Source organism: Strongylocentrotus purpuratus, unplaced genomic scaffold (genome assembly GCF_000002235.5).
Source record: "Strongylocentrotus purpuratus isolate Spur 01 unplaced genomic scaffold, Spur_5.0 spur5_scaffold_6, whole genome shotgun sequence".
NCBI lineage: Eukaryota > Metazoa > Echinodermata > Echinoidea > Camarodonta > Strongylocentrotidae > Strongylocentrotus > Strongylocentrotus purpuratus.
Genome location: NW_022145612.1, coordinates 33,968,768 through 33,996,005, shown reverse-complemented (window position 1 = coordinate 33,996,005; position 27,238 = coordinate 33,968,768). Strand labels below are relative to the sequence as shown.

General features: G+C 36.3%; 1 protein-coding gene and 1 long non-coding RNA gene across 2 annotated transcripts in view; both read right to left on the bottom strand.

Moving 5' to 3' along the window:
• Positions 1 to 9,162, bottom strand: part of rab8 (GTPase homolog) — a 34,586-nt gene extending 25,424 nt beyond the window's left edge. The window contains exon 1 of the mRNA NM_001123503.1: positions 9,153 to 9,162. The gene's annotated coding sequence lies outside the window, so the exon portion shown is untranslated. The remainder of the gene's footprint in view (positions 1 to 9,152) is intronic.
• A 3,397-nt stretch (positions 9,163 to 12,559) lies between these two features.
• The window catches only part of LOC580219, a 30,706-nt gene continuing 16,027 nt past the window's right edge, over positions 12,560 to 27,238 (bottom strand). The window contains exons 9-14 of the long non-coding RNA XR_004066751.1: positions 24,960 to 25,094; positions 24,392 to 24,483; positions 23,792 to 23,994; positions 22,632 to 22,755; positions 17,112 to 17,223; positions 12,560 to 14,067 (exon numbers count right to left, since the gene is read on the bottom strand). This is a non-coding gene — a long non-coding RNA (aspartate--tRNA ligase, cytoplasmic). The remainder of the gene's footprint in view (positions 14,068 to 17,111; positions 17,224 to 22,631; positions 22,756 to 23,791; positions 23,995 to 24,391; positions 24,484 to 24,959; positions 25,095 to 27,238) is intronic.

The window sequence follows — 27,238 nt, the reverse complement described above, 5'->3', positions numbered from 1 at the left end:
ATAAAATAGTGAAAAATAAGATCAAAGAACAGAGAATATCCATGATAGATAGATTTGCAAATTAAGTGAACTGCATTATAGATAATCATTGAAAATCATTGCATTTTTACGTGTAATCTCAAAAAAGTACCACAGCTATAAACAGTGAGAGAGATAAATAGATAAATAAATAAATAAATATTTGATATATCTGCATTACAATGACGAATTCAAAACTAATGACATTTAAGGAAAAGAAAAATCATGCATCTTATAAACAATAGAGAGGAAACAGATACGAATAGAAGAAGTGAGGGGGAGAGGGAAGACAAGAATAAAGGTAGTATAAGATAGTGAAAAATAAGATCAAAGAACAGGGAATATCCACGATAAATAAGTTTGCATATTAAAGTGAATTGCATTATAGATAATCATTGAAGATCATTGCATATTTACGTGAAATCTCCAAAAAAAAAGGTTCCACAGCTATAAACAGTGAGAGAGATAAATAGAAAAATAAATAAATAGTTGATATACTGCATTACAATGAGGAATTCAAAATGACTGACAGAGAAGGGATAGTTGATAGCATATATCTCCGCGTTCTACAAAATGGAATGTCAAGACTTTGAAAGTTCCGAAGTTGTAATCGCGTACGGGACTGTGATTGTCTAGCAGTGGCGGATCCAGGGGGGCCGAAACGGCCGCGGCCCCACCCCCCCTATTGGCGGCGCAAAAAAAAAGGAAAAAAAGAGGAAGAAAAGAAGAGAAAAAAGAAAGGAGAAGAGAAGAAGAAAAGGAGAAGAGAAAAAAAAGAGAAGAGAAAAAAAAGAAGAGAAAAGAAAGAAGAGAAAAGAAACAGAGAGAGAAACAAAAGGAGAAAAGAAAAAGAAGAAAGTCCCCCCCCCCCCTCGCTTGTGCTTGTATTTGAACTCATGTTGGTAGTAATCATGGACAGGGGCGGCAATCTTGGGCCCGATAGGGAGACACGTCCCCCAGGAAATTTAGAAATATAGCGGAAAGAACGTACATATTGGGCTTAGGGATTTTCTAGAATGCTTAATTTCAGCATTCAACATTGCAAAATCTCGCTCGGTCGCTACGCCCCGGCCCTCGCCCGATAACACAAAACTTCTTTCATTTCTACATTATTGCTTCTATCACAATCATAATTGTTTCATTTTCCCTTTAAAGCAGGCGCGTAGCCAGGGGCGGTAGGGGCAGTAAGAGGACATAGGACGAAAAAGGAGGAGACAAAGAAACATTTTTGAAAATTCTGACAAGTTGAGAACGGTACAACGAAGCGTCTTCTTTCTCTAATAATTTTATGAAACATCAAAGCTACCACGCTTCGCGCGGGAGGGGAAAAACTGCATTCAAACAAGGATTAAGAGTCGAGAATGGAACAACGAATTGTCTTCTTTTCCTTAATAATTTAATGAAACGTCAAAGCTTCCGCGCTTCGCGCGATGGGGGGGGGGGGGGGACAAGGATTAAAGAGTCGAGAACGGTGCAACGAATAGTTTTCATTCTCTAATGATTCAATGAAACCTTAAGCTTCTGCGCTTGGCGCGGGAGGGGAGAAACTGAATTCAGAGAAGGATTAAGAGTCGAGAATGGAACAACGAATTATCTTCTTTCTCTGATAATTTCATTAAACTATGAAAGTTCAAGCTTCAAGGGGGGAGACGGAATTCATTAAACTATGAAAAATCAAAGCTTCCGCGCTTCGCGCGGGAGAGGGAAAACTGAATTCAGACAAGGAATACGAGTCGAGAATGTTTCAACAAATCATCTTCTTTCTCTAATAATTACTGAAAGGTCAAAGCTTCCGCGTTTTGCGCGGGAGGTGGGAGGAACTGAATTCAGACAATTAGGAGTAGAGAATGGTACAACGAATCATCTTATTTCTCTAATAATGTCATTAAACTATGAAAGTTCAAAGCTTCCGCGCTTCGCGCGGGAGAGGGAAAACTGAGTTCAGACAAGGATTAAGAGTCAAAAATGGTACAACGAATCGTCTTCTTTCTCTAATAATTTAATGAAACGTTAAGCGTCTGCACTTTGCGCGGGAGAGGGGAAAATGAATTCAGAGAAGGATTAAGAGTCGAGAATGGTACAACGAATCATCTTCTTTTTCTAATAATTTCATTAAACTATGAAAGTTCAAAGCTTCCGCGCTTCGCGCGGGAAGGGGGAAACTGAATTCAGACTACGAGTCGAGAATGTTTCAACAAATCATCTTCTTTCTCTAATAATAAATGAACGGTAAAAGCTTCCGCGCTTTGCGCGGGAGGGAGGAACTGAATTCAGAGAAAGATTAAGAGTCGAGAATGGAACAACAAATCCTCTTCTTTTTCTAATAATTAATGAAAGGTCAAAGCTTCCGCGTTTTGCGCGGGAGGGGGGGGGAGGAACTGAATTCAGACAATTAGGATTAAGAGTCGAGAATGGTTCAACGAATCCTCTTCTTTCTCTAATAATTTCCTGAAACATCAAAGCTTCTGCGCTTCGTGCGTAATGGGTGGTGGTAGGGGGGGGGGGGCAGCGACCTGCCCGAATATGAATTTTGATATCTTTTCTCGTTTATTTTGGTGATAAATAACACTTTCACAAAATACATATTATGCTCAATTTTTTTCTCGCTCGCTTCGCTCACTAACCGAATTGTGAAACCAAAAAAAATACCTTTTCGGGCAAGATGGCTATAGCCCCCCCCCCCCTGGGTATTGGGTATGGTGCTTCTTATATGACCTTGTCAGTATTGGTATGTTGAGTTGAAAAAACGGTCTGCGCAATTTTCTATTTCCGGCCCCCTCTATTGGAAAATCCTGGATCCGCGCCTGTCTAGTAGGGGGCAAAAAGTTACGATAACGATCAGACTGGAGCAAACCTTCACCAAAACAAAGGAGAAGCTCATCTGGTGATGAGTAACAACCAGGCAAAAAAATAATAATAATAATAATTATTATTATAATAATAATAATAATATTAACCTATACCTTTATTATGCGCATATACATCCCAGGGGATGTTTTAGGCGCCTGCGCAGCACTTTTATATAGGCCCCTTATTATAGCATGGTTTAGCGCAGCTGCCGTACTATAGGATGCTGAAATTCAAGGAATAAATTCCTATACCTGGATAGACCTTCAGATGGAATTACGTATCATTTCATAATGTCGGTAAATCAAAATCTGTCTGATATCGGCATTAATTTCAAGTGATTGGCATACATTATGCATGGCAAGCTTATAAGATGTTCAAGCTATATATTATTATCGACATTCAGTTTCGCATTTTGCCGAATTGTATAGTTAGTTTTGTCAAAATTTGTAATCCTCGTATAATATTATCATAAAGGAAAAAAATATGAAAATATCAAGGTTTCGTTTTCTATACGGCAAAAATCAACAAGGGTGTCAGAGGAAGATGGAATGTGAAAGCATGTTCTGAATTACAGAATAAATTATAACGTAGACACATGACCGGATGCCATGGAGTCGGGATTAAATTTCTTCATCCCCCTGCCCTCCCGCCCCCGCCATTGTCATTCCATTGCAACAAAGCGCACTATTCTCCATTTTTCAAATAACATCAGACATTATTGATATTTCAACTCGATCATGACTTGTATTAGCTCTGGTTAATGCAACCAGTATATTTTGTCATTATTACATATACTGCATTCAATTGAGTGTTCGTATCTTGAAAAATAAATGAGCCTGACAAAACGGTTTAGTTGTTCACGTCAAACAGAAGAAAAATCATATTGACACTGACCCCTGATGCGATTTCCACAACGCAACAAAACCAAACTAATGGAGGACATTGTGATTAATATGATCTTCAAAAAGCATAAATAAATTCCCTGCACAGTAACATAATTTACATAATTAGCAGTAACAGTAGACCTATAGGCTATATGCCATGCTTGATCGATCTGACTTGAATTTAACGCTATAGTAGGAGCAAATTAAGTTAAGCATTGTGATGTAAACAAAAATACCCACCTATTGTATGGATGAATGCGTTATTGAATGAATTATCAGAAAACCGCCATATGAGTGACGTCTTTCCTACCCCGGAGTCACCAATAAACAGGAGTTTGTAAAGGTGTTCGTATCCACGACTGGTTATCGCCAAATTACACGTGCCTCTTAGCTCTGTGGTTCCTGGCATGCTTGTCACCGTGTCCTGACTATACACCCTGGTCTTCATCGAGTTCATTCAGGTCCGCGACGGCGCGATGATGACGCCAGTAAATTACCAAGAGGTTAAAGTGTCAATCTAACGTGCTCTCAGTGATTTCTCCCTCAGTTGATCATTTTTACAACGATGTCCTTTACTTATTACTGTTAATCACAAAGGTGTATTGGTTGCACTATTGCTGCAACATTACAAAATTTATTCGCGCTTATTCACATTGCAGCCCCGTTCAATTTCCAAGTCCATAAGGCATTAAACAATTTGCTTTCCCATATCGATGGACTGGACCAGTGAAACTACCTTTAGGATAAAAAGAGACTTAAATCAAGATGTCGCTGCTGTCTATTACTTAGGTGTTTAGGTTACCTGCAGACAAAGCGTTTATTAACAGCAACGGACGCAGGAACTTCCTCATAAGATCTCTTCAAAAGTCGTCTGCCTAAGCCTCCTAAAATGAACAAAATAGTTCAAACAGACACAACGGAAACACTCCTCAAGGTCTCCTATAAACCGTCAGCCAAACTGTACCAGTAATAGATTATTTTCTAAATGCTGCCGAATCTCAGATACTTCTATTTCCAGTGAAGTGAAAGAACTGTGCTATAAATACGCGATGATTTAAACTCTTCTGATTCCTTTGCCAAATACATAATTACCGTCAGTAAAGTTTCTACTTATAGAAAAATCTCGCGGGGCCCATTGAGCTATAGGGAACAGCATCACCAGGCTCCTTATTAATTTCGTCAAATCCAGAGTGTCTTTCAGTTTCATTTCCTGATGAAGTTGGGCTAATTGTAACGATCAGAAATTACAATGTAATTTATATTGATCCCTCATGTCATACACTGTCTTTTGTCCATTGTCCAAATTCAAATTAGTTCTAATTGGTCGTGTTTATAGTACTCGGTATATACAAACTCTGTTTAGGAAGCTATACTATACTATTATAGGTCGCAAAATTATATTGTCCAACTTCCAAGACAGTATCAATTTTAAATGGTTACATTTGAAATTATACACGCGTGTACATAGTTTGCATGAATTGCTCATAAAGTCACTAGCTGCCATTGTACCATCACGTTGCTTTCAATATATACTTTTGCTACACCAGGAAGATGTTAAATATCTTAAGTCGGTAGCTGAACCATATTGATCTATCCTTTACATCCATGTATACACTGGACATTAATACGAGGTTGATAAATAGATGTTGTGCTATAACTTCGCTGGTGAATTATTCTGCTAGCTATAGAGTGGTTTATGCAACACCTACGTGGATCCTTGTCATTTGATTGGACGATTGTTGGTCACATGATATTCAATAGATGGTATATTGCACGGTCGTGCATTTTTGGTTATATGCGCCGTGCATTTTTGGTTATATGCAGACTGCGTATCTCTTTGCTGCATGTGCGCGCGCGTATCCCTGCGTGTATCTGACGCGAAGGCAATCTGCATGTAATTGAGAAGGCTTGACTCGAACTGTAATTTATCTTTATAAGGAGTAAAGCATAATTTGTTGATTAACGTTCTATTAGGTCTTCTTCGATGTTGTATAAAACAAATAATGAATGTTTTTCATTCGTTTAATAGTGCAAATATGTTCATTCGTTGAAAGATTAACGTTAATTCTATTCAACTCGGCTGACGCCTCGTTGAATAGAATGTTAATCTTTCAACTCATGAACATATTCGCACTATTGAACTCATAACCATTCATTATTTGTATAATATACCATTACTTTGAGAATATGACACAACTTCAGTTGGAGTAGCAGGTGTTGTTTTTCTACACCCTTGATAACAAGCACCGCCTACCGCGATTGAAAACATGTTTCCATGGAAACTGCATCACACACTTCAAAAGTCGACATACGATGACGTCGTCTGATGATTATGATATTGGATGAGGCGATTACAGCTGTAGTTGGTTTAATTCCACAGCGGAGTTGATGTCGGTTGTTTATGGCCGGGCTTCATGCATGGTCAACGATGTCGCTGGTGATGAAAAGAATCGAAGCCGGTCACCACTAATCCTCCTGGTCCTTGAATTAGCCATCCATCCATCCATTTTAGTCAAGCTTCTCTCGATGTCGTTGATATCGTAACAACACATCAATTCGATTTCATCTCATCGTAGTTGTTCCTCCTTAACCTGTGCACGTGCGCCTGACCGAATCCCTTAATAGGGCATTCCTATATCGCCTATCTCTCAACAACGCAATTTCATTCGCACAACTATAATGCAAAGCAACGGTCATTTTGAGCCCAGGCGGACGATAATTTTGTAAAACGGCCCATCCGGAATGGTTCATATCCGTATAGCCGCTGGCATTTCCACTCACCCTTCGTGCAGCTCCTTTCCATTTTTTTACATTTTACTTTTCAATCCGCGCTCTCATTAAGCTTTACTCATCGCTAAAGCTGCAACGAGAAAAGCATGTGTTTGATTACTACACCAAACGCAATCATATGGTGATGCCCACTACACCAGATGAATCTGTTTTCTTACTTACATTTAAAGGTAACACTTAGCACATTTAGAGACAAATATTTTCTCTGTGAATGATAACATTTTCGTTATGCAGTGCGTCCCAGAAAAAACGAAACCGAGAAGTATCGATGTTTTATCATAACTTAATCACAACCATAATTGATGAATGATACATATTTGGAAAGCTTAGAGTCTCCTCTTTCAGTTGATGCTACTCACGTGATGCATATTTTACGCATGAGTGATTAACAGCAATTTGAAGGAAGGAAACCGAAAAGTAATTTGGCGGGCGGTATCTGAATTTCAAAGAAAAATTCATATTTCCAGAAAGTTCATTTTCTGCTCTTTCACATGATACCTCAATCAAGAAAAATGAGCCAGGAAGTTCATTTTCTGCTCTTTCATATGATACCTCAATCAAGAAAAATGAGCCAGGAATAACAAAGTTTTGTTTGTTTAAAGTAGCCCTTACATTTTCATAATTTTAACAAACGAATTCGTTTTCACTGGGTGCCTGCCGTAGCAAAAAGCAGATTTGACAAAAGACTTAACTCCGTTTCGTTGACTATCAGCCGTCGACAAGAGTCTTCATGCAAGGATGATTGTCAACGAAACGGAGTTAAGTCTTTGGTTAATTTCGTTTATTAATACGACAGGCAGCCAGTGAAAACGAATTCGTTTATGGAAATGCAAGCACTACTTTAAACAAACAGAACTTTGTCATTCCTGGCCCATTTTTCCTGATTGAGGTGTCATATGAAAGGGCAGAAACTCAACTTTCTAGAAATGTGAATTTTTCTTCGAAATTCAGATAAGGCCCGCCAAATGTCTTTTTGGTTTCCTTCCTTCAAATTGCTTTTAATCACTCATGCGTAAAATATGCATTATCTGAGTAGCATCAACTGAAAGAGGAGACTCTAAGCTTTCCAAATATGTATCATTCATTAATTATAGTTTTGATTAAGTTATGATAGAACATCGATACTTCTCGGTTTCGTTTTTTCTGGGACGCACTGTACAAGACCATCGTGTATTATTATTAAGTGACACAAACTTGATTTCTAAAACCCGGGGAATGACGGTCTCTACCATTTCAACAACAAAAATGTGGGGTTTTATCTGATTATTATTATCTTATCATAATTATACCGAAAGTAAGGACGTATATGAATATTAGATTTGATTTATTTGTTTTGGCTATATAACAAAATGATGTGAGAATGGGGAAAATTAAAGTTCTCCATTCTTCTATAAATCAAAATTTTCATAATACATTGATTATTGTCATGAACTGAAAATTAGAATTGAGAACAATTATTTAAAAAAGAAAACAATGAACGGCATGGCCTCATATCATGTCATCATATAACAAAACGGTATGAAATAGTCACCTAACAAGGAATGTACGTGGAATGGATTTCATTTAACGGTATAAAGTTTTGGGAAATTTTGAAAATTGGAAGGATAGTGATTCTTTACAATTTTGATATAACGGATGCCCCTGTGGATGTTTTATAAGCACTAGAAAATTTAGCCCCTGAAACACTTTTGCTTTCGAGAAAAATTGAATATTGAACTGAAAATTAGAATTGAGAACAATTATTTAAAAAAGAAAACAATGAACGGCATGGCCTCATATCATGTCATCATATAACAAAACGGTATGAAATAGTCACCTAACAAGGAATGTACGTGGAATGGATTTCATTTAACGGTATAAAGTTTTGGGAAATTTTGAAAATTGGAAGGATAGTGATTCTTTACAATTTTGATATAACGGATGCCCCTGTGGATGTTTTATAAGCACTAGAAAATTTAGCACCTGAAACACTTTTGCTTTCGAGAAAAATTGAATATAAAAATTTACCCGTGCTCCCGGTAAATTTTGATAAATTTCAAATAGCGCCTACGACCGTACAATGGTAGCTGAGACCATAAAAATCTCAGAATATGTAGTTGTAATATATAATTTCCAAACGGAATAGCTAATCGGTCGATTTTCGTCAAGAAATATTGTTTTTATAGCTTAATTAATATCTTGACCTTGAGAGGAAGCTATACAACATAAAGAGTTTATTATTTACAATTTCATAACTTTAGACTCCATTTCGACCGCGACAACGATCACTGAATATTGCAGGATCGCATATGCTTCCAATATGTTCATTTGAACCAAATTCATGACCCCATACCAAAACTTTGTATTACCTTTAAACGATAAAGTTCGTAAGAATCCAGTCGACCAATATGATAATGTATTGCTCTTTCTTTTACATTTATGGAAAATATGAATCGATGTTAATGTAATTAGAAATGTTGTCTATCACTTAGTATATGTTACTACCCTTTTTTAAAAATTTAAAACAAAATAAAGATATGAAACATCATGCATAGTATATCATAAACTATTCCATTTTTATCCAATTGACTTTGGACTCGGGTGTATGGTATAATGCAGATGCAAAATGACGACGGGTAAAACAAAAATAAGGGGTAACGGGAGGAAACAGAAATGGGGGAAGAAAAGTAAGAGGATGAAGACCGAAAATGGGAGATGGAGAAGCCCGTCGAGATTAAACAAAAAGTGGGAATATGGCGATGAATAAACCATAGTCTACAAATAAAGATCCATGGAATAAAGAAGAAAAGATCTCAACAATAAAGGACAACGTTCAATAGGAAAGACATAACGACAAAAAGATCGTGAAGAGAAAAAAAAAAGGTGAAGAAAAAGTCTAGATTATGAGGAGAGATCACACACAAGCTTAATAAGATGATGAGTATATAAGACGATGAAAAACGAGAGATTTTTTTTTTTTAAAGAAAAAAAGGAAGAGATGACAAAGGGAGCAATGGTGAATAAGACAGAAGACAAGAAGAAGAACAGACTAAGAAAAAGAAGACCAGAGAATGGGAAAATAGAAGTAAATAGTGGTTTCTAAATAAGGGAAGTATTTTGACCGACTTTATGAAGGACAAGAAATTATTCAACCAAATTATTCCAACACGTCCAAATTGTTTGACGAGAACGAACAATAGTAATGCCTAATATAGTAACAATCTGACCAGGCATCTGCAGACCAGTGACCATTAACCCAACTTTTTATACAATAAAAACTGGCTTGTACCATGTTTAAAAATCATTCCTCAAATGATTCTTCGTTGATTGCATATCAAATATGGCTAAACAGCAGTACAGTGTTGATAAATAAATTCGGTCCAGACATAGATTTCTTCTATTCCCAAATTTAATTTTGGAAATATCTCTGAGCTCCGATAGTAATAATATTAATAATATTTAGCTTTTATATAGCGCTTAGTACAAATGTCTCTAAATGCTTTACAAATATACTATTACTCCGGTCATTGGATACAGTGCTTGCCCGCACACAATGTGTGCACAATCTCCACTCCCCGGGGAGCATTCCAGGCGTTACTTGATGCTCAAAAACTGTTTGACCAACAATGACGGTCGCATCCTACCGGGTACCCATTTAACACCTGGGTGGAGAGTAGCAAATGCAGGTTAATATCTTGCCAAAGGATATTAGTGCCGTGTCGGGATTCAAAGTTTGATCTTGGATGATTGCACATTTAAACAAGATAAATGCGACTGGAATTATCATATTTCTTGTGGTTGGTGAGAAATCACAATAGCAAGGCTAAAACCTGTAATTTCATTAATTGACTCCTGTGACCTTTGACCTATTAATCCCAAATCTAATCAGATTGTCTTCCTATGGTAATGCATATTATCATCAAGTTTGAGCCTTATATCAGTAGTGGTCCTAGAGATTTCGCAATAACAAGGCTAATATAGCTAGAATTTCTAAAGTTGATCTGTGTGACCTTGAACCTATTTACTCCAAAATCTAATCAGATTGTCTTCCTAAGGTGATATATAATATCAAGTTTGCAGTTCTTATCTAAAGTGATTCTTGAACGGATAACCCTTCGACACCACCTTTGGTGGGAGGAGGCATTTAAACACATTTAGATTCAAAATAATATGAATATATGATATATATATATATATTTCACATCCAATTGTTTTATTTGTTATACATATAGTTAATGACTAAATTATTCATACCCCTTATAATTTGATATTGTGTGTGTTTTTTTCGCAACTTTAGAATGAAAGGTGGACTGGTTGAATTAGGGCCATTGTTGAATTCTTTGAAGTAAAAGCTTTAATATATCACATTATCAAGAAACATAAATTGGTACCAAAATTGTTTCCACAAACTTAAAATTACAAATCTTGGTAAGGGTATGAATACGTAAGTTGTTAACTGTATAGATATATTATACAGAAATTCCTAAAAGTTAACAAGTAGGTTAGCTTAACTTAAAACAAATGGCTTATTGTTTTCAGGGTTACTGGGGTACACATTTATATATTTCCTCGGCCCTTGCATAAATCATTTTTTCATGTCCATTTCCAATATACATACATGGAATTTTTCAATACAATAGAAACGTAAAACATAAAAAACAGTCTTAACTACATGTATATATGAATCTGTTGCTTTTATTTATTAATTACCCTTTGATACAAGACAAAACAAAACTACGAACTACTCTTCACAAGGTGCTACACACTTTTCCATGCTACATATTCTCATCTCTACTAAAACAAAAAGGTAAATTTATAATACAATTACCTTGTATCATCTAAAATACAGTTCTACTGATCTTCAGTCCTTTTATACTAACAATTTTGATAAATGTATACCGGTAGCATTAACCATCACCAATGAATAAATAAAATGTTACATTGAGTTTAACCTTTGGGGACATTGGAATAAATGAAAGTCATGTGTTGAACACCTACATGATACAGAGCATAATTATACAAAATAAGATTTTACTTTTGCAGTTAATAATCCAACACCTCCTAAGGATTATCAAGAGGTCTGGGAGATGGATATCTATCATTTGATTTGGAAATTGGAATAAATGAAAGTCATGTGTTGAACACCTACATGATACAGAGCATAATTATACAAAATAAGATTTTACTTTTGCAGTTAATAATCCAACACCTCCTAAGGATTATCAAGAGGTCTGGGAGATGGATATCTATCATTTGATTTGGAAATTGGAATAAATGAAAGTCATGTGTTGAACACCTACATGATACAGAGCATAGTTATACAAAATAAGATTTTACTTTTGCAGTTAATAATCCAACACCTCCTAAGGATTATCAAGAGGTCTGGGAGATGGATATCTATCATTTGATTTGGACATTGGAATAAATGAAAGTCATGTGTTGAACACCTACATGATACAGAGCATAATTATACAAAATAAGATTTTACTTTTGCAGTTAATAATCCAACACCTCCTAAGGATTATCAAGAGGTCTGGGAGATGGATATCTATCATTTGATTTGGACATTGGAATAAATGAAAGTCATGTGTTGAACACCTACATGATACAGAGCATAATTATACAAAATAAGATTTTACTTTTGCAGTTAATAATCCAACACCTCCTAAGGATTATCAAGAGGTCTGGGAGATGGATATCTATCATTTGATTTGGAAATTGGAATAAATGAAAGTCATGTGTTGAACACCTACATGATACAGAGCATAATTATACAAAATAAGATTTTACTTTTGCAGTTAATAATCCAACACCTCCTAAGGATTATCAGGAGGTCTGGGAGATGGATATCTATCATTTGATTTGCTAACCTTTGTCCTTATTTATTTGTTTTAACAAATTATTTAAAAAACACAGGAAAATAAAGTTGCTTAATTCTGATGTTATCAACATTGTTTCATACAGTGCAGTGTAGCTGTTGTAATGGCTTGGAATGCTGAGGATTTCACCAAAGTAGTGCTACCTGAGATTTTTTTTTCTTCTCACAGGCATTCAAATGTATGACAAATTTACATGAAAAGTATGCTTAGTGCTGTCACACAGTTTTCTACAACCTGCTGGGCAGATAAGAGACATTGATTTTAATTTAAAGAATACATAGATGATGAAATAAAAGCAGAATGATTGTTAGGTTCTTTATCACCTTTTAAGGCTTTTACAATATCAAAATCCAATTATAGAAGGTGGAACAAAACAATTATAGAAGGTGGAAATGGCATAAAGTCGACCGTTTATTATACACTAATCCTCAGTGTCGTCATATGCCATAATACCCTAATTTATCAATTGTACAAAAGAGAGTTTTGTACTACTTCTAGATAAACTAACTATAGTTACTCAGCTAAAGAGCATTTCCTTCATATTTTTTTTAAATAATGCTCAACATAAAAAACAGACAAAAGAAAGGAAGGAAAGGAATGAGATTTATCAATTCAAACTTTTGCTTTCTCTCTTTTTGTTATTTACACACTGATCACATATGTGATCGTATTGTTTGCACCATGCGTTATAACATAAACAGGTAGATGTAGAATTTTGCTTAATTTACCACTGAAAGGCATTTCCATTTTTTAAAAGTAAAACCATGAGGAATTGGATTAATCTCTTTATAGCTGAGCTTAATTTTGTTTTATTTTGTTTTGTTATCATCGTTACACATTCTTTAGAATTTATCTTGAGTTTCAGTGGTGGAATTATATTTTGACAGAAAATGACATGAAAAATTATGAACTGTTTATCATACCATAGATGGGTTTGTTTGGATAATCAGAATACATCATCTGTTCAGAGCTAAAGGGGCGTTAACTGTGTGTTAAAGTATATGAGTTAACTAACTTCTGGCTACAAACAGACAATATATGAGTTATCAAAACCTTCTAGCAACTCACATTCATTGAAAGGCATATATGTTTCTATGTATGACATCATACTTTATGGAGTCAGAGATACGAGCTCGATTTGTTCAACTTCCTGTGCTCACAACTCAGCCTCTATACACTGTTGAACTAAATCATTTGGAAGACATTATTTTGGGGGGTCTTGTATTTTCATTTGATACTGTGAGTTTGTAATCTTATCATCACCAGAACTCAAGATAAACTTTAACATCCCTGAGGTAAGATGCTGAAATAAAACTTGAATAAAATAACTAAAATGACTCATTCAAGTTGTATACTCTAAAATACTTACTTGTAAAGATACATATTTCTAAAGAAGACCCCAAAATTGTTTCTACTATAGTGCTGACTATCACAGGTCGATTATAATCATAAAAAATTTAAACTACCGGTACAAAAATTACTAATTGCGAGCACTGTGCTTTCTCATGGTGTAAGACGCTTGGGATCACGAGGGAAGAGTGATGTCTTCCTGATATTGTCCAGACCAAGGTACAACATGGTGACACGCTCCAGACCTATTCCACCACCAGCATGTGGAGGCGCTCCATAGCGAAAGGCATCAATGTAGGCCTTGATCTTCTCAATATCTGCATTTTGGAAGAAAACAACAAATGCTAACTTGTCTCTTGACCTACACACAGCTTAATATAATCAATATAACTTTTATTGAATACGCTTTAAAACATGGCAATATGCCTCACATAATGAAAACTGAGGGTCATGCGCTCCCAGCTTGAATGTGCGCGGTTATAACATGTAAAATCCTTCAATTTTTTGGTGCAATTTTTCTTTAAAGCTTTATGCACCAATTACTGTGGGCAGAATCTATCTGGGGCGAACAGCAAATACAAATTCAAACATAAAATTTTGCAATTATTCTGAATGGTTCGGCAGATTTTAAAACTTTGTCGCGACTTGCTTTGAATTCATCCTTACACATTCACATTCAGAAAAGAGCAATCGCTATGGGAAAAGCCTACAAAGTATTTCACTCTATGTTAATCAAAAACGCGGGAACGTCTCACTTTGGGAGCAAGGATTCTAATTGTTGAGTTTTTCTTCTTTCCATCGATATATAACATTCACCATCGTGGGTTGCATATGGTCGTCGTGTTTTTTGTTTGAAAATTGTAGTCCCATTAAAATTTATGTCACATCAGAGAGATCTGAGGCTGTGACGTCATAGATTCATTCACAAATAATCACTGAAGTCCATTTAACCAAATAAGGACGCACGGTTTCACGTGCATTGTGCCGTGATTTGTGTTGTTCGTTCCTACTTGTGATTTTCATCAAAAATAACACTGACCTAGTAGTTGGATGCTATTAATTGACACCTCATTGTAACTATCAAGGGTGAATGAATGTTTGATATTGAGGTATTCTTTAATAGTAAAATACATGTCCCCTATTTTGTGTAGAAAAGATAGCACCCTGAGCCAGGGCTGCAACATTGTTTTTGTTTCTCGCAAACAAAGGCATGCAAACAAAGGCCACATGGGAGCTGGTAAGTGTGTGTTTCGTGAGGCATGGGATTTAATGTCCAATTTCGGGCAAAAGTTTTCATTACCGTATTTGCCGGCGTAAAGGCCGCAGTATTTTTGGAAGAGAAAATATCAAAAAGTCACGACGAAAGAGTAAAAAACTAGATGGAATTTTGACTGCGTGCAGTCGAAAATGATGCCTCCGCCATAGAGCAATTTAAACAAGTTTGGAGTTTAAATCTCCAGTGGTTCTTGAGATATCATGATAACAATCTCAATGTATGGAATTTCATAAGTTGACCTCTGTGACCCTTGACCTTTGACCTACGTGCTCCAAAATCTAACCAGATTGTCTTCCTATGGTGATACACACTATCATTAAGTTTGAAGTTTAAATCTCCAGTGGTTCTTGAGATATTATGATATGGTGATACATACTATCATTCAGTTTGAAGTGAAAATTCTCCAGTGGTTCTTGAGATATCGCGATAACGATCTCAATGTATGGAATTTCATAAGTTGACCTCTGTGACCCTTGACCTTTGACCTACGTGCTCCAAAATCTAATCAGATTGTCTTCCTATGGTGATACACACTATTATTAAGTTTGAAGTTTAAATCTCCAGTGGTTCTTGAGATATTATGATAACAATCTCAATGTATGGAATTTCATAAGTTGACCTCTATGACCCTTGACCTTTGACCTACGTGCTCCAAAATCTAATCAGATCGTCTTCCTATGGTGATACATACTATCCTTAAGTTTGAAGTTTTTACATCTCCAGTGGTTCTTGAGATATCATGATAACAATCTCAATGTATGGAATTTCATAAGTTGACCTCTATGACCCTTGACCTTTGACCTACGTGCTCCAAAATGTAATCAGATTGTTTTCCTATAGTGATACACACTATCACTAAGTTTGAAGTTTAAATCTCCAGTGGTTCTTGAGATATCATGATAACAATCTCAATGTATGGAATTTCATAAGTTGACCTCTGTGACCCTTGACCTTTGACATACGTGCTCCAAAATCTAATCAGATCGTCTTCCTATGGTGATACATACTATCCTTAAGTTTGAAGTTTAAATCTCAAATGGTTCTTGAGATATCGCGCTAACAAACTCAATACAAGGAATTTCGTAAGTTGACCTCTGTGACCTGTGACCTTTGACCTACGTACTCCAAAATCTAATCAGATCGTCTTCCTATGGTGATAAATACTATTCCCGAGTCTTAAGTTTAAATCTTAAATGGTTCTTGAGATATTGTGATAACGGTCAAACGGGACGGACGTACGGACGGACGGACGGACAACCCGAAAACATGATGCCTCCGGCACCACCTTCGGTGGCGGAGGCATAAAAAAAAAACGAAAGCCAAAACCAACACGAATTTGCACGTTTGGGACTAGAAACGGTAAAATAACAATACCACTATGGTACAGGACATTTCCAAACATCTTACCGACAATTTTATCTTGCATTGTTGACATGAAGACGAAAACATGAAAATGTTGTAACACAACATTTGCCGATAGATCTTGATCTAAGTTCGTGCCAATGCATTGCAAAAGTAAAGGAAGGAACAGTCTAACGGAGCTGCCGCGAACATCCATCCGAAGTCGCCATTTTGTTTTTCCATTTCATGCAGTTTCGCATTACACCGTACATTGTGGTAGGGGTATATCGGACACCAAATCTGCCTGCAATCCCTTTTTTAGCTAAACTTCCGGTAAATTATAAGAATATGGATGAATTTGGTATCAGTTTGTAAAAAAAAATAGTGTTTTCGAGAAAATTATGATTATTTTGTTGTGTCCGTTTGTTTTTTTCCCCTTTTTTTTCTTTTTTTTTCCTCCCTTTTTTGAAAGGTCAAAGTTGGGGTGCGGCCTTATCGCCGGCAAATACGTTATGTATATTGTATAAGGAACTCTAACATCATAACCACAAAAGTGCATGCTGCTACAAAGTTTAAAGAGCATCAAAACTTATGTATTATATCAATTTCCTCATGAAATATGTATTTAAATATACCTTTTTTTTATTTTTTTTTATTTACCACAAAGCAATTAGGATTTAGTTGCACTAATCACTAACTTAATTTATCAGGTTTTCCTCAAATCCAAAAACCAGATAACTTTACCAATGTTATGGTGCTTGGCTCTCTCCAGGAGGAACTTTGAATCGTGAACTCGCTGAGCACCAGACATGATTTCTTCTCCTCTCATGAAACAGTCATAGGAATTGGAGTATTGCTGAAAGATACACAAAGAAATAAATCATGACGAGTGAGAAAATTTGTAGCATAGTGTGAGATATATTAATAATAATAATAATAATATTGGCATTTATATAGCGCTCTTACAGACATACATGTGTATCACAGCGCTTTACAACATATTATTATTACCCCGGTCATCGGATTCAGGCTTACCCGCACACAAGGTATGCACATTCTCCACTCCCTGGGGAGCATTCCAGCCAGTCGCCATTTTACAAGCGCCACTTGCTAATCAAACCACATTAGCTTTCGCATCCTACCGGGTACCCATTTTAACACCTGGGTGGAGAGTGGCAAATGTAGATCAATGTCTTGCCAAAGGACATTAGTGCCGCGGCGGGACTTGAACCGCGGACCTTGTGAAACATTCTGAATTAAATAGATTTTCATTCTGTCCCGTTTTTGTTGTTTAATAGTAGAGATGACATTTATGACTGGGAAAATGATGAGGATAATGATAGTAATCATGCTGATTAAATAAAAAATATTGATATAGGTGATAATGAAAATAATTATGAAAATTATGATTATGTGATTATAATAATAACAATGAATAGACATGTTTCTCTCCCTGGTAAGCATGGAAATGGTAAAATAAGAATACAAAGGGCAAAGGGAAGAGCAAGAGATAATTAAGATATTGAAGAGGGAGAACTAGAGCCAGAGGCAAAAAAAAGGGAGAGGGTAAGAGAGTACAGAAATAGAGAGGCATAGACAGAGGGAGACAGAGCAAGAGAGGCATAGACAGAGGGAGACAGAGCAAGAGGAGAAAAGGAAGACAGAGCAAGAGAGGGAGAGGGTGAAAGAGTAGAGAGAGAGAGAGATCCAATGGAGAATGATGCATTCAATATTGCCAGCATAAATAGAATTGAATATAGAGAAAGAGAAAAGTATAGACATGTAAACAACTCTATGTCCGTGGGATAGACGTAAACATTGCATATAACTGGGCTGAATAATGAGACAAATGTTTGGGAAGACGACTATCATCATAGAAAAAGGATGATTCAATATTATAGCAGCCTTGGGAGATTAATTAACCATATATAGGTTTAATACACGACAAAGAATCAGATTTCACATAGGGTTGTACGCAAACTATTGACATTCCTCTCCCATAGATATAACACGCAAAATTAGGCATTTATTACATTGTTTGTGAATGCTCATATATATGACATGTTATAATTGTTGTAGAAGATGATAAAATCAATTATATACCTCACTTAAGAAATCCAGCCATCTGATTGGTCGAAATTGCATTCATAAACTTCAACTATTTCTGTAAAATTCCCAGTAACCATGGTTATTGGGAAAATAGTTTAGTCTCCATGGTTACCCCATAGGTTTACATGTTAAAAAATGGTCTGAGTGATCGAGGATACCGTACGTGTGCGAAGAATTGGTCGGTAATTTCAATACAATTGAATCTCGATCGATCTTACGGACAATTTTATCTTGCATTGTTGACATGAAGACGAAAATAAACTTCCAAAAAAAAAAAAACAACATCTGCCGATAGATCTTGATCTAAATTCGTGCCAATATGCATTGTAAAAGTAAAAGAAGGGCCTGTTTAATGGGGCAGCCGCAAAGCATCCACCACGCGAAGCCGTTTTCAATCCATTTTAATGTATATATAAGAAAAAACTGCTATGTATGGTAACAGAGCGCGATAGCCGAGCGGTTTAAGGCGGTGATTTTAGTTACATCACCTTTTGTACGCAAGAGATCGAATCTCATCTTCGACAAAAGTTTTTTTTTTTTTTTTTTTTTTTTTGGCATATAAAAGTATTAATGACTGCTTTAATATTCGAGAAATAGTTGTTTTTATACGCTCTCGGGAAATCCAGCCATCTGATTGGTTGAAATTGCATTCATAATCTTTAACTATTCCTGTAAAATTCCCGGTAAAATTCCAAACCTAGGTAATAGTTTTAAAAAATAGTTCTAAAATCCCAGTTACCATGGTTACCGGGAAAATAGTTCTAAAAAATAGTTCTTAAATCCCAGTAACCATGGTTACCCATAGGTTTACATGTTAAAAAATGGTTTGAGCGATCGCGGATACCGTACGTGTGCGAAGAATTGGTCGGCATTTTTAGTACGGCAATATATCTCGATTCAAACAAGGCAAAAATGGCTGTAGAAACTCTCCCAAGATTTCAACTTCTGGATGAGGATCAAATGCGAGACATGCTGACAGCAAGAACACCAAAAAGGGTACGTGAAATCTTCCATATTTTTTTTTCAGTAGGCCTAGATCTAGATTCTAGTATGCGACAACCAGATGCTGGTGATTGTAGTGATTTGTACGTCACGGACAGATGCAGATCCTTCCCGTAGAGATTACACACAAAGTACACATCCCTATGCATTTCCATTGGCCATTGCACACTCGATCATGCTAGATTGGTTGATGTTTTAATTACCAGAGATTCAAACTAATATTGCTCATGATCCTGAAGGTGATACTCAATAAGTGAGGGGTCATATGAAAGTGCAGGTTTTTCTCCATATTCCCCACAGGGCCGGCCTACCCCTAAAATTGTAAAAATATCTTACTTAGACTAGAATCTAGATCTAGTCTACTCTCAAAGAAACACTCGTAAAAAACAACCGTGCAGATAAACTAGAGAAAGGCCAAGGTGGTGTCATAATTTGTTCGCATATAAAAGTATTAATGACTGCTTTAATATTCGAGAAATAGTTGTTTTTATACGCTCTCGGGAAGGTTACAATTGTGCTATTGCCCTCGGCATGCCTCGGGCAATAGCACAATTCTAACCTTCCCTTGAGTGTATAAAAACAACTATTTCTCTCAAAGCAGTCATTAATACTATAATATAAAATGACAGCTAAAAAAAAAAAAAAAAAAATTTAAATTTGGGATACAAAAAAAAAATCAAACCAAGGCTATCTTATACAACAGATATTGACTGGCAGGGGGTATATAACATTTCTTGGACCTGAATTTCCCTCAGCACTGTGCGCTTTAGGAAAATATAATCCCTTCAGTGGTCCAAATACTGTTATATCATACCCCCTGCCATTCAATATCTGTATAATATTGAAGCCCCAATAGACTGTAGTGTTATCAAAACCGTTTAAAAAACAAAAAATAGAATTTCAATTTACAATCATAAATATCTTGATAATCGGACAGGCGGTCAGCTTGTAAAAGTCATGGGATTCCTGACTGACCCAAGTATGGCTGTAATCCATCAATCGGTTCTTGAGATAACGCGATCACAAGCTATTTTTGCATACATAATAAGCCCTGTGACCTTTGACCTAGTGACCCCAAAAATCTTATTAGTTCATTAGCTCTACAAGATGCATACATGACTCAAGTTTGGAGGGAATCCATCTTGAGATAACGCGATCACGAGAACGGGACATACATACGTACGTACGAGTGGACGGACGGACAACCAGAAAACATAATGCTTCCAAATGGCTATTCTATGTTGAGTACAGCCATTATGAACAAAAACGCACAAGCATGCACGTCAGACCTGCCAACCTCTGGAGTTCAAAAACTGTAGTCTTTATTCCCAAAAGTTGTATTCTTAAAAACAACTAGATGGAATTTTGACTGCGCGCAGTCAAAAATGATGCCTCCGCCATAGAGCAACTTTACAAACCAAAACGGAAGCAATTTTTAAAATTCAAGTTTGATTGTAATCCATCTGTCGGTTTTAATAATAATGCATTCACAAGCTATTTATAGTCATACATAATGAGCCCCATGACCTTTGACCTGATGACCCTAAAATCTAATCAGTTAATTGGCTCTGCAAGATACATATATACATGTCTTGAGTTTGATAGTAATCTGTCTATTGGTTCTCATTATAATGCGATCACAAGCTATTTGTGCATACATAATGAGCCCTGTGACCTTTGACCTCGTGACCCCAAAATATAATCAGTTCATTGGCTCTGTTAGATACATACATGACCCAAGTTTGGCAGGAATCCATTGACCGGTTCTTGAGATAACGCGATCACGAGCTATTTTTGTAGACATAATGAGCCCTGTGACCTTCGACCTCGTGACCCCAAAATCTAATCAGTCCATTGGCTCTGTTAGATAATACATGACCCAAGTTTGGCACGAATCCATCGATCGGTTCTTGAGATAACGCGATCACAAGCTATTTTTGTATACATAATGAGCCCTGTGACCTTTGACCTCCGACCTCGTGACCCCAAAATCTAATCAGTTCATTGGCTCTGTTAGATACATATATGACCCAAGTTTGGCAGGAATCCATTGATCGGTTCTTGAGATATTGCGATCACAAGCTATTTTTGAATACATAATGAGCCCTGTGACCTTTGACCTTCGACCTCATGACCCCAAAATCTAATCAGTTCATTGGCTCTGCAAGATACATACATGATCCAAGTTTAGAGAGAATCCATCAATTGGTTCTTGAGATAACGCGATCACGAGAACGGGACGGACGGACGGACGTACGGACGGACGGACAACCAGAAAACATAATGCCTCCGGCTACTTTGTAGCGGAGGCATAAAAATGGAATGTCATGCGGATCAATGCCTCTTACAGTTCCTACATACAGGAAGAATTTTTTTATGGATCATTGGTTGAATATGCATAATTTCGTCACGACTGTTGAGTTCAATGAACCAACGAACATCCCCAAATTGCCGATGTGAGATGCTTGTAGGATACTTTACAGGACAGAATGGGCATTTTGCCATTGAAAATGGCACACACACAAACAAAACAACAAAAATTTAAAAATTAAAAATATATATATTTTTTGTTTTTGTTGAAAATCTTATTTTATTGAGGAACATCGTACTGTCGTATTTGATTCTAAAAATCGTACAAAATACGACTAAATCATACTAGCTGGCAGGTTTGGCGCGTGTGTGCAACTTTTTAATCTTTTATAGCAATGCTCAAAACGACCTAAAATGTATGAATGCAAAATGAATTTGAGACGATTTGGATCATTTTGAAATTTTGAGCACTCACTGCATGTTAATTGACCTTGATCATGCTAAATATGAATTAGAAATGACTTTCTGTTTTTATGAAGATATGATCATGAGTTGATTTTCAAAAAAATTCTCAAAATGGCGCCTGGATGACGTCATGAAGACCTGATGACCTTGAATATGTTGCTGTCATGTCTCATGACAATGACCTATGACTGTGCCAAAATGAAAAGATATTGACTTTACTGATTTTGAGATATCCTCTACACACAAAAATTGGGGGTGAAATTTGAAGAAAAAAATAATAATAAATGAAAGAATAAAGAAAGAAAATTATGACGAAATCAATAGGTGATCTGTCGATGACAGACCAACTAAATATAGAGTGAAAAGTATATGACTTACCGGGTTGTTTGGATCAGGCATAGTGTAGAAAGGCCGAATGCAGAGTGGGAACTTATCCAAGATGTAGAAATCAGTGTCATACTTCTCCTTCACAAGACGACCCAAGAACTTCTCATTAGGGGTGCTGTCACATAATCACAAGGTACATGATTATTTAAAAAAAACTTGTATCATTTATGTGAAGGAGTAGCAGCTGTAAATTTGCAGTGTATTGCATGAATTTATAAATACACACTTTTGATCTCTTGGACCAAACTCTTTTCAAATCCTTGAGCTTATACGCACTTATGCAGACTTGATTAAATTTGCTTCAATGATTTTCAAGTTATACCTGTAACACAATATTGTAATATTTATTGATATTCAAATGACATTATCTTCTCTTTTTAAAGTAAAAATCTCATCAGTTTATCCTTTGCTTACACATACTTAAATCAAGCAAGGTTTTCTCTTATTGGTTCTAAAGTTATCAAGACAACAAGATATGTCAAATTTCATTCTTATATGACCTTGGGTAACGGGCCGCATTAATAAATTTTGCTGAGATCCCCAGTGGTTTACGTGTAACTAGATGGATGTTCAATTCCATGCAGTCGAAAATGGTGGCTCCGCCATAGAGAATTCTTACGAACCAAAACAGGAGCAATTTTTTAAAATTCAAGTTTCATGGCAATCCATTAACAGATTCTCAAAATATGATTATCAGCTATTTTTCATATACATGTATGATCCATTGAACTTTGACCTCATGACCCTTAAAATCTAATAAGTTTATTGGCTCTGCAAGATACAAACATGTCCTGAGTTTGATAGTTATCCATCCGTCAGTATTAACAATGCGTTCACAAGCTATTTTTGCATGTATTCATAATGAGCCCCATGACCTTTGACCTCATGACTCCAAAATATACTCAGTGCAATCATTGGCTCTGCTAGATACATACATGACTCAAGTTTGGCTGTAATCCATCAATCAGTTCTTGACGTATGAACAACCAGAAAACATAATACCTCCAGCTACTTTGTAGCAAAGGCATAAAGATTAGTGACGTTAATGCCGCAGCAGGACGCAAATCTCAAACCATGTACTGTGACGTATCCACTAGACCATGACACTTCTGCAAAATTGTTGTCTGATTAGTTGGCAGCTGGTTACAAACCTAAGATCTTCTAGGTCATCAATCTCAATGCCTGCATCACGCAGCATCTTGATACCCTCAGGCCACTCCAGACGAAGAGGAGGGTCTAGGAACTTGAAGTCTTCTGACGGGAACTGACGTCTTACTGTCTGGATCTCTGTCTGGAAGTTGTCTCGAAGACCCCTGAAGATATCGTTGAATACGCTTCCAATGACATCCAGGGCCTGGGTACAAAGGAAAGAGATGATAATGGTTTGAGTGAAGCTATGTTCTTCATAAACACAGTCATTTAAAACAAATGTTCAATTATTTCTATGGTGAAAATATAATCTAGATCCTTTCACCATTAATGGACAATCCTTTTGATCCTTTTACTCCACAAATTCTTGCCTTCTTTACATTTCTAAGTCCATTCTACAAATTTTCAAAGAGCTTTGGTGTATTATCCCCATGTTAAATTGAAGAAGAAAAATAATTTTTAAAAAATTAAAAAATGCTGTCACTGTATGGGATTAATAGTACTGGATCTTTGATAAAATAATTTAAATGCTAATTCCATGTTCATGCACACAAGCCCACAAATAACCCAACTCTCCCCTTGAAATATTCTAAATTGCCTACCTCATGATAATGATATTTAAAGGCCATCTCCATGTCCAAGCCCACAAACTCACACAGATGACGATGTGTGTTGGAGTCTTCTGCCCTGAAAACTGTCAATAGAATAAGATTTTAAAGAAAGTTTTTAGAAAACACCTTTTCACAAGCAACATATATGTGCCATCCAACGATAGGTCACTTTTCAGATTATTCCTGTCAAATACTGATCTAAATCTAAGGTTCAAGCCACTTTTTAATTTGAGAAAAAATTTTAAAAAGAAGAGACACACACACAGTTTAGGTACAATTCTTACTTAACAGGGAAAATACATGCTGAATACTTTGGTCCCATCAAGATACACCTTGATGTATTGCAGTATGTTAGAGGATAGGGTATGATGATCTAGCAAAAGATAAATGCAAACAACCAGTTAACTTGGAGTGACTCATAACTCATAGAGTGCATTTACAAGTATGGCAGAGAACAAAGAAGCATGGACAAATTTTGTAGTCAATTTTGAATCAAGCACAAAAACAATTTGATTCATTTGGTTTCTATTTTGTTAAGAGAAATGAAAAATAATCTCACCTGCACCAATAGTGAAAACCCTCTCAAAGTCAGCCGCAATCCCCATCTGTTTGTAGAGCTGAGGTGATTGAGCAAGGTAGGCATTGTTCTTGAAGTAAGACACAGTAAACACATTGGCTCCACCCTCACTGGCAGCTGTATGACGGAGAGAAAGGAGGAAGTGTCTTAACATGATTTATGATCTCTTCAAACTATTTTTTTTTACCCAAGTATATTACATGCCACGGACCAAATCATTATGGAATAAAATTTACGGATGCTTCCACTTTATCAATCGAGGGGGAAACTACTGTACATGTGCACGTACCTCGCAGCAGGCCCATTCCAATAAAAATGTACCAAGTTACTCCTCAAATATCACTATTTATGTGTTTTTTCTCGGTCAACTACTGTATTCTTTGTCCAAGTTATGTATCTGCTTATGGTAATTTGGAGTAGTTGTTGTCTCTCCATTGTGCTCTCCTAGTTTTGAATGTTTTCTTGGTACGATACTTGTTAGGGTTTGTTTTGGCACACATTACAGCTAATGGAGTGTATTGCACATTCCTTCCAAGACTAGTCTGAATTTGCCTTGCAACAGCGATGAGTATCAGAAGATGTTGTGATGACTAAGTACTTATCATCTTTCAAAAGAAGCATGCAGTGTTTATCACAAGACAGAAATGTTAATTTTGTTTTTAAAATTTGTTCAATCGGTATGTTGTGAAGAAGAATTTTTTAGAAAGCCGTTTTATTCAACATTTTAAAAAGAGGTTTTATTATTCCAACTTTTTTAGCCTGATTTATTCATCCTGCATGAATCAAAATGGCAGCTTGAATGGTCTCTTCCTATTTTTGTCCCAGTTTTTTACTTTCAGAGGCATGATGAGGCTCTAAACATCACCAAACATGGATAAACTACCATATGTCCCGCGATAAGGCCGCAGCGCCGCATTTCGTAGAGGGAAAAAAAAACGAGAGAAAAAAAAAACGGACCAAACAAAATAATCATAATTTGCTTGTGGAACACTATTTTTTCTATAAACTGATACCAAATTCATCAATATTCTTATAAATTTACAGGAAGTTTACCTCAAAAATGATCGTAATTTAGCAAATCTTCATTGATTTTTAAGCTAGTACTGTATCGCAGGCAGATTTGGTATCCTACATTTACCCCTACCACGATGTGCGGTGTAATACGATATTGTGACTTCGACCTGCGCAGTTGCATTGCGCGGCAGCTAGCTCCGTAACTAACGGTTAGTCCATTCTTTTACTTTTTAGTGATGCAATGGCACGAACTTAGATCTAGATCTACCGGTAGATTTTGATAGAAAAATAAGTGAAGTTTATTTTTAGTCTTCATGTCAACAATGCAACATAAAATGGTTGGTAATATAGGCGAGTTATTCTAGAAATGTCCTGTACCATTGTATAGTCATTGTAGTCCCACATGTCCGAATGGACGTGCTGTTTTGACTGTTGAATTTTCAGTTGTTGCGCAAAGGGCGCACCCAGACTTTTTGATATTTTCTCTTCCAAAAATACTGCGTCCTTTACACCGGCAAATACGGTAGACGAAACTTTGACTGCCCGCAGTCAAAAATGATGCCTCCGCAATAGAGCAATTTTACAATCCAAAACAGAAGCATTTGTTAAAATTCAAGTTTGATTGTAATCCATTAACAGGTTCTCAGAATATCATGATGAAAAGTAATTTTTCATATACATGGATGACCCTTTGATCTAATTGGTCACTAGCTCTGCAAATACATGTCCTGAGTTTGATAGTAAATAACTTCATGAGAGATATTCCAATTTTAACCGAGGTATGCATGTATATTCAAAGGTATTTTCGTATTATGAATAGTCAATTGTTTTATGAAAAATTTAGATCTAACAACGGTATTAGATCTAGCAGGTGATTTTTTTTAATATATCATCTTTTGTACCCGCCCAAAATTACCATCACAGCTCTAAACATAAATGGTATAGACCAAGTGTAGCTTAAAAGTGTGAACAGAGTTAAAGTTCACTACTGTATACATGTTTATCCTGCAAAACAATTTCATCCCATTGTAGGTCCATCATAGTCTCAAACAGCTGCCTCAACAAGTCTCAGCGAGTAAGGTTAATGAATACTTTGTCCACTTAGAAATGCACAAAAGCCAAGACACATGAATAGCATAAGACATGTTCAAAGTGGCCTACAAAAAGTATGAATTAAAAAGGATATTGCAGCCAGGGAGTAGGGCATCACAGCAAAATGTGTTGTGGCCTCACAGCTATACAAGTCA